The sequence below is a fragment of the Petromyzon marinus genome, chromosome 74 (genome assembly GCF_048934315.1).
Source record: "Petromyzon marinus isolate PM22_M1 ecotype Great Lakes invasive population chromosome 74, UKy_Petmar_22M1.pri1.0, whole genome shotgun sequence".
NCBI classification, from domain to species: Eukaryota; Metazoa; Chordata; class Hyperoartia; order Petromyzontiformes; family Petromyzontidae; genus Petromyzon; species Petromyzon marinus.
In genome coordinates this window covers 7,381,082-7,393,834 of record NC_133740.1, presented here as the reverse complement: position 1 = coordinate 7,393,834, position 12,753 = coordinate 7,381,082, and the positions used below count along the sequence as shown (strand labels likewise).

At 63.4% G+C, this 12,753-nt stretch overlaps 1 pseudogene; it reads right to left on the bottom strand.

Annotated features, from left to right (window-relative positions):
- Positions 1 to 1,154: 1,154 nt before the first annotated feature.
- Positions 1,155 to 12,514, bottom strand: LOC142907068 (lysosomal Pro-X carboxypeptidase-like; annotated as a pseudogene).
- Positions 12,515 to 12,753: the final 239 nt, after the last annotated feature.

Below are 12,753 nucleotides of genomic sequence, written 5' to 3'. Positions count from 1 at the left end.
GGGTGTATGGACTTCTCGCCCACCCTGCCCATGATGACTGTGGGGGGGGGGGGGGGTGGGGACCTCGCGCCCATGATGACTGGGGGGGGGGGGGGGTGGTGTAGGGACTTCTCGCCCACCCTGCCCATGATGACTGTCGGGGGGGGGGGGGTGGGGACCTCGCGCCCATGATGACTGGGGAGGGGGGTGGTGTAGGGACTTCTCGCCCACCCTGCCCATGATGACTTGGGGGGGGGGGTGTAGGGACTTCTCGCCCACCCTGCCCATGATGACTGGGGGGGGGGGGGGGTGTAGCGACTTCTCGCCCACCCTGCCCATGATGACTGGGGGGGGGGGGGTGTAGGGACTTCTCGCCCACCCTGCCCATGATGACCGTGGGAGGGGGGGTGTAGGGACTTCTCGCCCACCCTGCCCATGACCGAGGGAGGGGGGGGTGTAGGGACTTCTCGCCCACCCTGCCCATGACCGAGGGAGGGGGGGGTGTAGGGACTTCTCGCCCACCCTGCCCATGATGACTGTGGGGGGGGGGGGGGGTGTAGGGACTTCTCGCCCACCCTGCCCATGATGACTGGGGGGGGGGGGGTGTAGCGACTTCTCGCCCACCCTGCCCATGATGACTGGGGGGGGGGGGGTGTAGGGACTTCTCGCCCACCCTGCCCATGATGACCGTGGGAGGGGGGGTGTAGGGACTTCTCGCCCACCCTGCCCATGATGACTGTGGGGGGGGGGGGGGCGGGTATGGACTTCTCGCCCACCCTGCCCATGATGACCGTGGGAGGGGGGGGGGTGTAGGGACTTCTCGCCCACCCTGCCCATGATGACTGTGGGGGGGGGGGGGGCGGGTATGGACTTCTCGCCCACCCTGCCCATGATGACCGTGGGAGGGGGGGTGTAGAGACTTCTCGCCCACCCTGCCCATGATGACTGGGGGGGGGGGGGGTGTATGGACTTCTCGCCCACCCTGCCCATGATGACTGTGGGGGGGGTGGGGGTGTAGGGACTTCTCGCCCACCCTGCCCATGATGACTGTGGGGGGGGGGGGGGGTGGGGGTGTAGGGACTTCTCGCCCACCCTGCCCATGATGACTGGTGGGGAGGGGTGTAGGGACTCCATAACTCAAATGACCCCTCTCTCTCTCTCCGCCTCCACGCGAGTCACATTCACACGAACTTTATTGCTTTAAGTAGAACAATCGCAGTTTCTCCCAGTTGACATTAACAAAGACGAAGATCCCGTGTAGAGCCTTACCAGGCCGTTGGGAGCAAGTGCTGTTCGGGGGGGGGGTGGCCAGTACCACGCCCGGCCGCCTTTGTCTCCCTCCAGCGGTGATGTTTAACTACACACCGCTGGCTTCAGGCGCTCATTCGAGGCCGAGTCTACCTAGGGGGAGGATGCCCAGGACCAGGTTGGCACCGCCGCCGTCGTCACGTGGACATTGAGAGCGGCAGGCAAATTGACTCCGGCGGCGATTCGCAATGCGGAGGCGGGGAGAGAGAGACGCAGACTCCAAATATACAACAGCAGCAGTAGGCGTTGTCAGGGTCAGGGTTGAACCCACGACCTCCTGCGTACCAGGCGAGGTTGTTAACATCTCCTAGCCACCGTGATGATGATGAGAGAGACACGCAGACTCGAAATCTACAGCAGCAGCAGGCGTCATCAGGGTCGGTATCGAACCCAGACCTCCTGTGTACCAGGCGAGGTAGTTAACATATCCTAGCCACCGTCTGTTCCGACCACAACAAACGGCGGCAAGTGAAGCCGGGTCACCGGTTCCGCGCGATGATCACCGCGACTCAACGCCTCACCCTCTCCTCAGCCTCTCCTCACCCTCTCCTCACCCTCTCCTCACCCTCTCCTCACCCTCTCCTCACCCTCTCCTCACCCTCTCCTCACCCTCTCCTCACCCGCAGCACCCCCCGCCCCCGTCCTCACCTCTCACCCTTACCCCCCTCGCCACGAAGAGCCCTCACCACCGCATCGTGACACACGGCCAGCCTCACCCGGACACTCACCCCCACCCCCCTCCACCGTCGAACCTTAAGTGGCCAGCCTCTCACCTCCTACTCACCACCACCACCCCTCACCACGCCCCTGAAGATTGCAGAGTGAGTAGGGGGGGGGGATATGGTTGTAGCTGCAGCCGTAGCAGCTGCTGCTGCTGTTTCTACAGCTGCTGCTGCTGCTGTTTCTACAGCTGCTGCTGCTTCTACAGCTGCTGCTGCTGCTTCTACAGCTGCTGCTGCTGCTTCTACAGCTGCTGCTTCTACAGCTGCTGCTTCTACAGCTGCTGCTTCTATAGCTGCTGCTTCTACAGCTGCTGCTTCTACAGCTGCTGCTGCTTCTACAGCTGCTGCTGCTGCTTCTACAGCTGCTGCTTCTACAACTGCTGCTGCTTCTACAGCTGCTGCTGCTGCTTCTACAGTTGCTGCTGCAGCTGCAGCTGCCGCTGGTGCTGCAGCTGCCGCTGGTGCTGCAGCTGCCGCTGGTGCTGCAGCTGCCGCTGGTGCTGCAGCTGCCGCTGGTGCTGCAGCTGCCGCTGGTGCTGCAGCTGCCGCTGCCACGGCCGCAGCTAGGGCTGCCGCTGATCGCGCGCCTCCTTCACCCACTGCTGGATGAGCGCCACCTCGGCGCGGCGTGCGTGCAGGAACGAGTCCGGGTCCTGCGCGCAGTTGGAGCGCAGGTCGGCGTGGTGGGCGCCGTCCGGGATGAGCAGCGCCGGCAGGGAAGGGCTCAGCGAGCGCGTCACCCCGCCGCCCGACCACGGGTCCAGCCCGCCGTTACTGGCGCCGGCGCACGCCGGTACCAGCGAGGGGGAGGGAGGGGAGGGAGGTGAGGGAGTGAGGGAGGGGAGGGGAGGGAGGGAGGGAGGGGAGGGAGGGAGGGAGGGAGGGAGGGAGGGAGGGAGGGAGGGAGGGAGGGGAGGCAGGGGAGGGGAGGGAGGGGAGGGAGGGGAGGAAGGGAGGCAGGGAGGGGAGTAGGGAGGGAGGTAGGGAGGGAGGTAGGGAGGGAGGGGAGGGGAGGCAGGGAGGGGAGGGAGGGAGGTAGGTAGGGGAGGGGAGGGAGGGAGGGGATGTGAGGGGAGGGAGGGGAGGGATGTGAGGGGAGGGAGGGAGGGGGACAGAGATACGGGCAGCAGAGAATCAGAATCTTTTTTTTCACAGATGTCCAGGAGTGTGGGGGGGGGGGGCACGGAGTCAGAAAAAGTTCCCACAACGAGTGCAGAGTGCAGGGAAAGGTAAACGATGACCCCGTTACGATGACCCCGTTACGATGACCCCCTATTCAGTGACCCCCTATTCAGTGACCCCCCATTCAGTGACCCCCTATTCAGTGACCCCCTATTCAGTGACCCCCAATTCAGTGACCCCCTATTCAATGACCCCTATTCAATGACCCCCTATTCAACGACCCCCTATTCAATGACCCCTATTCAATGACTCCCTATTCAATGACCCCTATTCAATGACCCCTATTCAGTGACCCCCCTATTCAACGACCCCTATTCAATGACCCCTATTCAATGACCCCCTATTCAATGACTCCCTATTCAATGACCCCCTATTCAATGACCCCCTATTCAATGACCCCCTATTCAATCACCCCCTATTCAATCACCCCTGTTCAATGACCACATTACGATGACCCCTATTCAATGACCCCCTATTCAATGACCCCTATTCAATGACCCCATTACGATGACCCCTATTCAATGACCCCATTACGATGACGCTGTGCCGCCACCTGAAGACGATGTTGGTGTGCTGCGTGATGTTGCGCCCCCCGTAGAGGGTGGGGGCCCAGGTGGGGCGGGGCAGCACCCCCCAGGTGCGCCGGCACTCCTCGGCGAAGGCCGCCTCGTCCCACCGGGCCTCCTCGAACATGTCCACCTTGCCGTCGGCGCACGCGGGCATCACCATCTCCGTGCACGCCTGCGCGGGCACACGCAAACACGCGTCACACGTACACACACACACGTACAGACACGTACAGACACGTACACACGTACAGACACGTACACACACACACGTACACACACGTACAGACACGTACAGACACGTGCAGACACGTACACACGTACAGACACGTACACACGTACAGACACGTACACACACACACACGTACAGACACGTACACACACGTAAACACACACGTAGAGACACACACACGTACAGACACGTACACATACGTACAGACACGTACACACACGTACAGATACGTACAGATACGTACACACATGTACAGACACGTACACACACACACGTACAGACACGTACACACACACACGTACAGACACGTACACACACACACATACAGACACGTACACACACACACGTACAGACACGTACACACACACACGTACAGACACGTACACACACACACGTACAGACACGTACACACACACACGTACAGACACGTAAACACACACGTACAGACACGTACACAAGTACACACACACGTACACACGTAAACACACGTGCACACACGTACACGTGTAAACACACGTAAACACACACGTAGACTCGTACATATATGTAAACAAAGACAAAGATCCCCCGTGTAGCCTTAACAGACTGTCGGGGCAAGTGCTGTTAGCGAGCACCTATGAAGGCCGAACGGTACACGAGGGGGTGGGTGGCCAGCACCACGCCCGACCGCCTTTGTCTCCCTAGTGGCGATGCTTACACACCGCTCCAGGTACTCATTTGAGGCTGAGTCGACCTAGGGGAGGCCCGGGACCGGTTCAGATAATCGTCACTGGTGTTGGCCGTGAGCGGGAATCGAAATCGGGTCGCCGGGTTCATAGCGCAGTGCGCTAACCACTACATTACCGCTACACACACACACATAAACTCAGGCACGCACAACCTACACACACGTGGGCATCACCCCCCCCCCCACTATCACCCATCCCCCTATCACCCTCGCCCCCCCCCCCCACTATCACCCTTGCCCTCCCACTATCACCCCTTCCCCTATCACCCCTCCCCCCTAACACCCTCGCCCCCCCCCACTATCACCCTCGCCCCCCTCCCCACTATCACCCTCCCCCCACTATCACCCTCGCCCCCCCTCCCCACTATCACCCTCCCCCCACTATCACCCTCGCCCCCCCTCCCCACTATCAACCTCCCCCCACTATCACCCCCCCACTATCACCTCCCCCCGATCAATCTCCCCCCTAAACTATCACCTCCCCCCCCCCCTCACTATCACTCCCGCCCTCCCCTCACTATCCCCCCTCTTCCCCTACTATCACCCACCCCCCCACCATCACCCCACCCCCCCACTAAGAGGGTGGTGGTGGTGGGGGGGGGGGTGTACCTGGTAATCCCAGCCCTGCATGCCCAGACTGGCGGTGGCGCTCTGCGAGGTGTTGAAGCAGGCGCTGGTGCCCGTGTGGTTGTAGTAGACGGAGGCCGCCCGCACCACCGCCCGCAGCAGCGCCGCATCCGTGGCCTCCGGCTTCTGCAGGTGACTGCACACAGCCTGGGGGGGGGGGGGGGGGCAGGGGGGGGGCACGGGGGTCATGTGACTGCACACAGCCTGGGGGGGGGGGCAGGGGGGAGGGGGGGCACGGGGGTCACGTGACTGCATACCTGGCAAATGAGCGAGTGAGCGAGGAGCGGGCGAGTGCGTGACAAGGTGAGCGAGCGAGGAGCGGGCGAGCGAGAGTCTAGGAGGGTCAGTGACTGAGCGAGCGAGCGGGCAACCGTGTGAGCAGGCGAGTGAGCAGGTGGGCGAGCGCACGACTAGGCGAATGAGAGAGCCGGTGCGACTAAGGTGAGTGGGGCGGGGGGGGGTGAGTGAGTGAGCGCAAGTGGACGAGTGAGTGCCCAGGAGAGTGGGCGAGCGAGCGAGCGTGTGAACAGGCGAACGAACGGGTGACTCTTGAGCGGGTTTTGGCGAGCGGGTTTTGGCGAGCGGGTTTTGGCGAGCGTGGCGGGCAGGGCGAGGGCGAGCCTACGTGCACGGGGAAGGCTGGCAGCGGCTGCAGGAAGCTGGCGGCGTAGGGGTAGTCCACCATGGCCAGGTCGCCCCACGTCTCCGCCAGCCACGCCTTGAGCGCCAGCACGTCGCCGGGCCCTCCCAGCGGGGCGCACAGGCGGAAGGTGGCGCCCAGCCAGCGCAGCCCGTCCACTGGCGGCGGTGGCACGCGCAGACAAAGGTTCAGGCGCCTCGCCGCGCGTGGCGCTCAAGGTGAGGTCCCACTGGGCTTCTTTTTCACAAATGATGGCTTCTGATAGCCAGGCGGGGGGAGGCGGGGTGGGTGGTGAGGGGGTGGCCCGTTGGGTGGTGGGTGAGGGGGTGGGCTGTGGGTGGGTGGGGCGTGGGTGGGTGGGCCGTGGGTGGGATGGCCATGGGCGGGTGGGCCATGGGTGGGCCATGGGTGGGCCATGGATGGGTGGGCCGTGGGTGGGTGGGCCGTGGGTGGGTGGGTGGGCCATGGGTGGGTGGGCCGTGGGTGGGTGGGCCGTGGGTGGGTGGGCCGTGGGTGGGTGGTTGGGCGGGCCATGGGTGGGTGGGCCATGGGTGGGTGGGCCGTGGGTAGGTGGGCCATGGGTGGGTGGGCCATGGGTGGGTGGGCCATGGGTGGGTGGGCCGTGGGTGGGTGGGTGGGCCGTGGGTGGGTGGGTGGGCCATGGGTGGGTGGGCCATGGGTGGGTGGGCCGTGGGTGGGTGGGCCGTGGGTGGGTGGTTGGGCCGTGGGTGGGATGGCCATGGGTAGGGGGGTTGGGCCGTGGGTGGGTCGTGGGTGGGTGGAGGCCTCTCACCGGTGGAGGCCACGCGGTCGATGGCGGCCCAGGACCGCCGCACGCTGCGGGGGCAGGCGGCGCCGCCTCGCGTCTCGAACGTGCGCGTCACGATGCGCGTGTACGCACCGCACTCCGTCAGCCCCGTGAACTGCCAGATGATGGGGCGCCGACGCCGCCAGCGCCCTGCCACGCGCGGCGGTGAACGGGGGGGGGGGGTTAGGGGGAGGGGTTAGCGGGGGGGGGTTAGCGGGGGGGGGTTAGCGGGGGGGGGGGTTAGCGGGGGGAGGCGAGCGGGGGTGGGGGGGGGGGCGCGAGTGGGGGTGCGAGTGGGGGTGTGGGCGTTACCCGACGACGCTCTGGGGGTACTTCATGCGCAGCCACGCGGCCAGCATGCCGCCATAGGAGCCCCCCACGGCCACCACGGGGCTGTCCCCCACGCCAGGGACGGTGCCTGTGCCGCACGCACGGACGGGCACACACACACACAGGCGGGCACCGCACGCACGGACACATACACACACACACACGCACACACACGGACACATACACACACACACACGCACACACACGGACACATACACACACACGCACACACACGCACACACACGGACACATACACACACACGGACGGATAGGCACACACACACGGACGGATAGGCACACACACATGGACACACACACACACACACGGACGGGCACACACACACATATACACACACTGGGCACCACAGCAAAGATCCCCCGTGTAGCCTGTACAGACTGTCGGGGCAAGTGCTGTTAGCGAGTAGCAGCACCTATGAAGGCTACCGGCACTGTGGCACACGAGGGGGTGGGTGGCCAGCACCACGCCCGGCCGCCTTTGTTTCCCCAGTGGCGATGTTTACCAAACACCGCTACACTAGGTGCTCATTTGAGGCTGAGTCGACCTAGGGGAGGCCCAGAAACGGTTCAGGTAATCGTCAACGGTGTTGACCGTGAGCGGGAATCGAACCCGGGTCGCCAGGTTCGTAGCGCAGTGTAGCGCTAACCCGCTACACTACCGCTCCTCACACACACACAGACAGACGCGCATACACACACAGACGCACACACACACACAGACACACACAGACACACACGCCCACACGTGGTTCCCCCCACCCCACACGTACCTCTGATGTGCTCGATGAGCACAGCGAAGTCAGCGAGGGCCTGTGCCGAGGAGAGGTACTGCAGCGTCTGCGGGCTCTGGGGAGCCAACGGGAGGGGGTGGAGGGGAGGGGGGAGCGGAGGGGAGGGGAACGGGGGGAGGGGACAGTGGGGAGGGGGAGGAGGGGAGTGGGGGGGGGATAGTGGAGAGGGGGGGGAAGGGTGCGGGGGGAGGGGAGCGGGGGGGAAGGGAGTGGGGGGAGGGGATGGGAGGAGAGGGGAGGGAAGGGGAGGGGACGGTGGGGAGGGGAGGGGAGGGGAAGGGTAGGGGGAGGTTAGGGTGGGAGGAGAGGGGATGGTGGGGAGGGGATGGGGAGGTAGGTGGGAGGGGAGGGAGTCAGCAACAATGACACAACAAGCTGCCACTCTCCACCGATGATGCCCCCTTCCCCACACCTGAGCCAGCGTGACAGGCCCGGCAGGGTACGGCGTTGGTTCTCCACCGGCTGCATCATCGATTCGGATGACTTCTGGCATCACCAGAAGTCATCCGAATCTGGCTCGGAGCGAGTCCCCACGTGTCCCTGCGTTTGTCCCAGCGTGTGTCTCCGCACTTGTCTCCGCACGTGTCTCAGCGTGTCTCCGTGCGTGTCCCCGTGCGTGTCTCCGTGCGTGTGTCTCCGTGCGCGTGTCCCTGCGCATGTGTCTCCGCGCGTGTCCCCGTGCGTGTGTCTCCGTGCGTGTCCCCGTGCGTGTGTCTCTGTGCGCGTGTCTCCGTGCGCGTGTCTCCGGTGCGTGTGTCCCCGTGCGCGTGTCCCCGTGCACGTGTCCCCGTGCGCGTGTCTCCGTGCGCGTGTCTCCGTGCGTGTGTCTCCGCACCGAGTAGGCTTTGTCCCCGAATGGCAGCGACTCCCCGTAGTAGCGGTGCTCAGCGAACACGAGCAGAGCGCCCAGCTCCTCCGCCCACGTCCCACATGAAGCCCTGCAACCGGCAACACCGTCAGCGGCGACGCCGTTGGCGACGACGCCGTCGGCGGCGACACCGATGTGTTGGTGGCCGTGAGCGGGAATTGAACTCGGGCCTCTGCCGGGTTCGACGGCAGCGTGGCGCTAACCGCTGGACCACCGCTCCACTACCACCACAGACAACAACAGCCGCCATTCGCAACCAAGTCGCGGTGAAGTCGCCCCGATGCACGTACCCCAAATGCTGGTACACTTTGGGCTCCGCCCCAGCACGACGAGGTCACGGGACAGACCCTGCAGGTTGCATGGGTTTACCGACTGAGATGACTGGCCGATGATGCACCACCTCTGCCCCCTATTGTGCCAACCTCTAATACCACCATTTCCACCACCTCGACCACCTCCACCACCCCCACCACCTCCACCACCCTCACCACCTCCTCCACTACCACCTCCTCCACTACCAACACCCTCCACCAACCCCTTCGGGGTTACCACTACAATCTCCACCACCACAATCTCCACCACCACCATCTCCACCAACAACAACCGCCATTCGCCACTAAGTGGCACTGACGTCACCACGACGCATGTGCCAGGCCATGTGCACCTTGAGGCCACGTGAAGTGTCGAACGCCCGCTGGCATGTCACGGGGCAGACCCAAGTGCCACGAGTCGACTGAGATGACTGGCTGATGCACCACCTTTGTCCCCTACTGCGCCAACCTGCTGTGCTTTAGCCACCCGGCGCTCCGCTCGTTGTTGTGAGCGTCGCTCCTCCGCCCTCCGTTGTTGTTGGAGGGCGACTGCCTCTAACTGCCCAGTAGCAGCGTCCTTCACGAGCCTCCTCCACAGAGGCCGCATACCCAAAGCAGCCATTGCAGCTGCACGAGTCACAGTCCTAAACCTCACTCATTTACCCTCGACATCAGGAGTGGGGGACGATGCCAACCCCAGCCACAAGTGATGATGAAATTGTTGCTTGCAACTTCCATCAGCTAGCTGAGACCAGGCCACCTTAGGTTGGAATGGGGTCCTGGGTGTACACCCACCACCGGAGTGGAATAATGGCAGGTGCATCTTACAGATGACAAGTCGATGGTCAGAGGGCAGATCAGCTCCACAATAGGTCCTGGTGTCAAGAACATGAACCCGCATCCGCTGTTCCGTCACTATGTAGTCCAGCAGATGTTCTTGCTTGGACCCGGCATGCATCCATGATGTTGTGTGGATGCGCCGATGCCGGAACAGCGTGTTGGTAATTACAAGCCCATGGGCTGCACAAAAATCTAGCAGCCTCCTACCGTTGTAATTGAGCTGATTTGGCCCATGCCTTCCAATCACTCCAGACCAGGTGCCAGCATCATGACCAACTCGGGCATTGAAGTCACCCAACAGGATGACTCTATCCCGAGGGGCCACTTTAGCCAGCACCTGTGACAGGAGGTCATAGAAGGCATCTGACTCATTGGCCTTGCCTGCATCCCTCCCACTTCCACCACCACCTCCACCTCCCACCTCATGATTACCACCTCCACCACCACCCCCTCTCACAGTTACCACCACTACAACCACAACCTCCACCACCTCCTTCACCACCACCTCAACCTCCCACCACCTCCACCTCCCATTACCTCCTCCACCACCACCTCTACCTCTCACAGTTACTACCACTACAACCACAACCTCCACCACTTCCTCCACCACTACCTCCTCCACCACCTCCTCCACCACCACCTCTACCTCCCACCACCTCCACCACCACCTCCACCACCACCTCCTCCACCACCACCTCCTCCACCACCTCCTCCACCACCACCTCCTCCATCACCTCCTCCACCACCACCATCCCCCATCACCACCGACTCAACAACCACCACCGGCCCCCGGCCTCACGGTGTTGTTGCAGAACCAGGTGATGTCTCCCTCGTTGCCGGTGTAGAAGAGGACCGGTCCACTCGCGCGGTGGTGCAGTGCGGACTGCAGGTAGCGCTGCTTGAAGCTGCCGTCCTCCGCAAAGCCAAAGTGGTCGATCTGGGGGGGGGGGAAGGGAGGGGAAGGGGGGGTACATGGGGGGTGAGGTGGTGGGTAGGTGGGGGGGAGAGGTGGGGGTAGGTGAGGGTTGATGGGGGGGAGGGGTGGGGGGAGGTGAGGGGGAGGGGAGGGGTGGGGTAGGGTAGGTGGGGGGGTAAATGAGGGAGGGCTGGGGTAGGTGGGGGGGGGGGTAGATGGGGGGGGTAGATGGGGGGGCGGGATGGGGGAGGGTGGGGGTAGATGGGGGGGAGGGGGTAGATGGCGGGGAGGGTGGGGGTAGATGGGGGGGCGGGATGGGGGAGGGTGGGGGTAGATGGGGGGGAGGGTGAGGGTAGATGGCGGGGAGGGGTGGGGGTAGATGGGGGGGAGGGGTGGGGGTAGATGGGGGGAGGGTGGGGGTAGATGGGGGGGAGGGGGTAGATGGTGGGCGGGGTGGGGGTAGATGGGGGGAGGGGTGGGGGTAGATGAGGGGGAGGGGTGGGGGTAGATGGGGGGGTAGATGGGGGGGAGGGAGGGGGTAGATGGGGGAGGGGTGGGGGTAGATGGGGGGGGGAGGTGGTAGATGGGGGGGAGGGGTGGGGGTAGATGGGGGGAGGGGTGTGGGGGGTTGGAGGAGAGGGGAAAGGGTGGGGGCGCGTTGGGGCGTTTGGCGGCGGTGGGGGTCCGTGCTAGAATCAGAATGTTTTCATACTGCAGGGAGGAATCCGATGAGCTATAAAGCTCTTTCCCCACAGATATCCAGTCAGGGGCACGGCGGTCACAACGTTCACAACAACAAACACGACGACGATACAAGTGTACAAGGTGCAAACAAAACTTAAAACACAATATGGGGGGGGGGGGGTCAGACATTTGTGACGATGTGTGACGAGGGGGGGAGGGGGGTTTGAGAAATGTGACGTCACATCAAAATGCGCAACTTTATAAATATAGACACGTTCTACTTAATTAAAAAGACTTTTTAATACATGTTTTCTCCCTACAACATCAGAGTGCAGCGCCACATTAAATACGCACTACTACAATGACAATAGTTTAAAGCGATTTGAAGCATGTTTTATATTTTTGGGGGGGGGGGGCAAAATCGCGTGACGTCATTTATGAACGCCCCTTTAGTTACAACCTCCACAAATATCCCCGTGTCCCTCCTGCGGAACCCCTGGACCCCCCCCCCCCCCTAGCTCTACCCCCCCCCTCGCCCCGCTGTACCTTCTGCTCCAGGTAGTGGGTGCTGTAGGAGACCCCAGGCGAGGGGGGCCCAGCCACGGACCCTGAGCGCCAGGGGTCTCAGGACGCGCGGGACCCCAGCAGCTCCGGCTGGCGGACAGAGGAGCAGCAGCGGCAAGGCGACGAGGAGGAGGGGGAGGAGAAGTGGGGAGCGAGGGGGCCCTGCGGAGGAGCGAGGGGACCCCGGGGAGGAGCGAGGGGGCCCCGCGGACGAGCGAGGGGACTCGAGACCCATGATCGCAGAACTCTTGCGATGCCCACCTTCTGGGGGTTCGAGTCACGTGGTCCCCCGCCCCAACACCCCTCGCTGTCACGTGAGCCCGCGGCACGCGCCGGGTGGGGGGGGGATCACGTGCTGAAGGGGGCGGGAGTAGAGAGAGCGTCATGACGTCACGGTCACAGGTTTGTAGCGGTGACGTCACCGCGATGAATTCGACGCGCGGACACCCCCCCCCCACCGGGTGACGTAATGACGCACGCTTTTTTTTATTTCCAGAGACCACGTGACGCGTCGGGGGTGAGGAGGAGGGGGGGAAGAGAGCGTCATGACGTCACGACCCCCGATGAATTCGACGCATGGACAGACACCTCGTATGACGTCATCACGCACGCAGTTGGTTAACCAATTGCGTGCGTATTG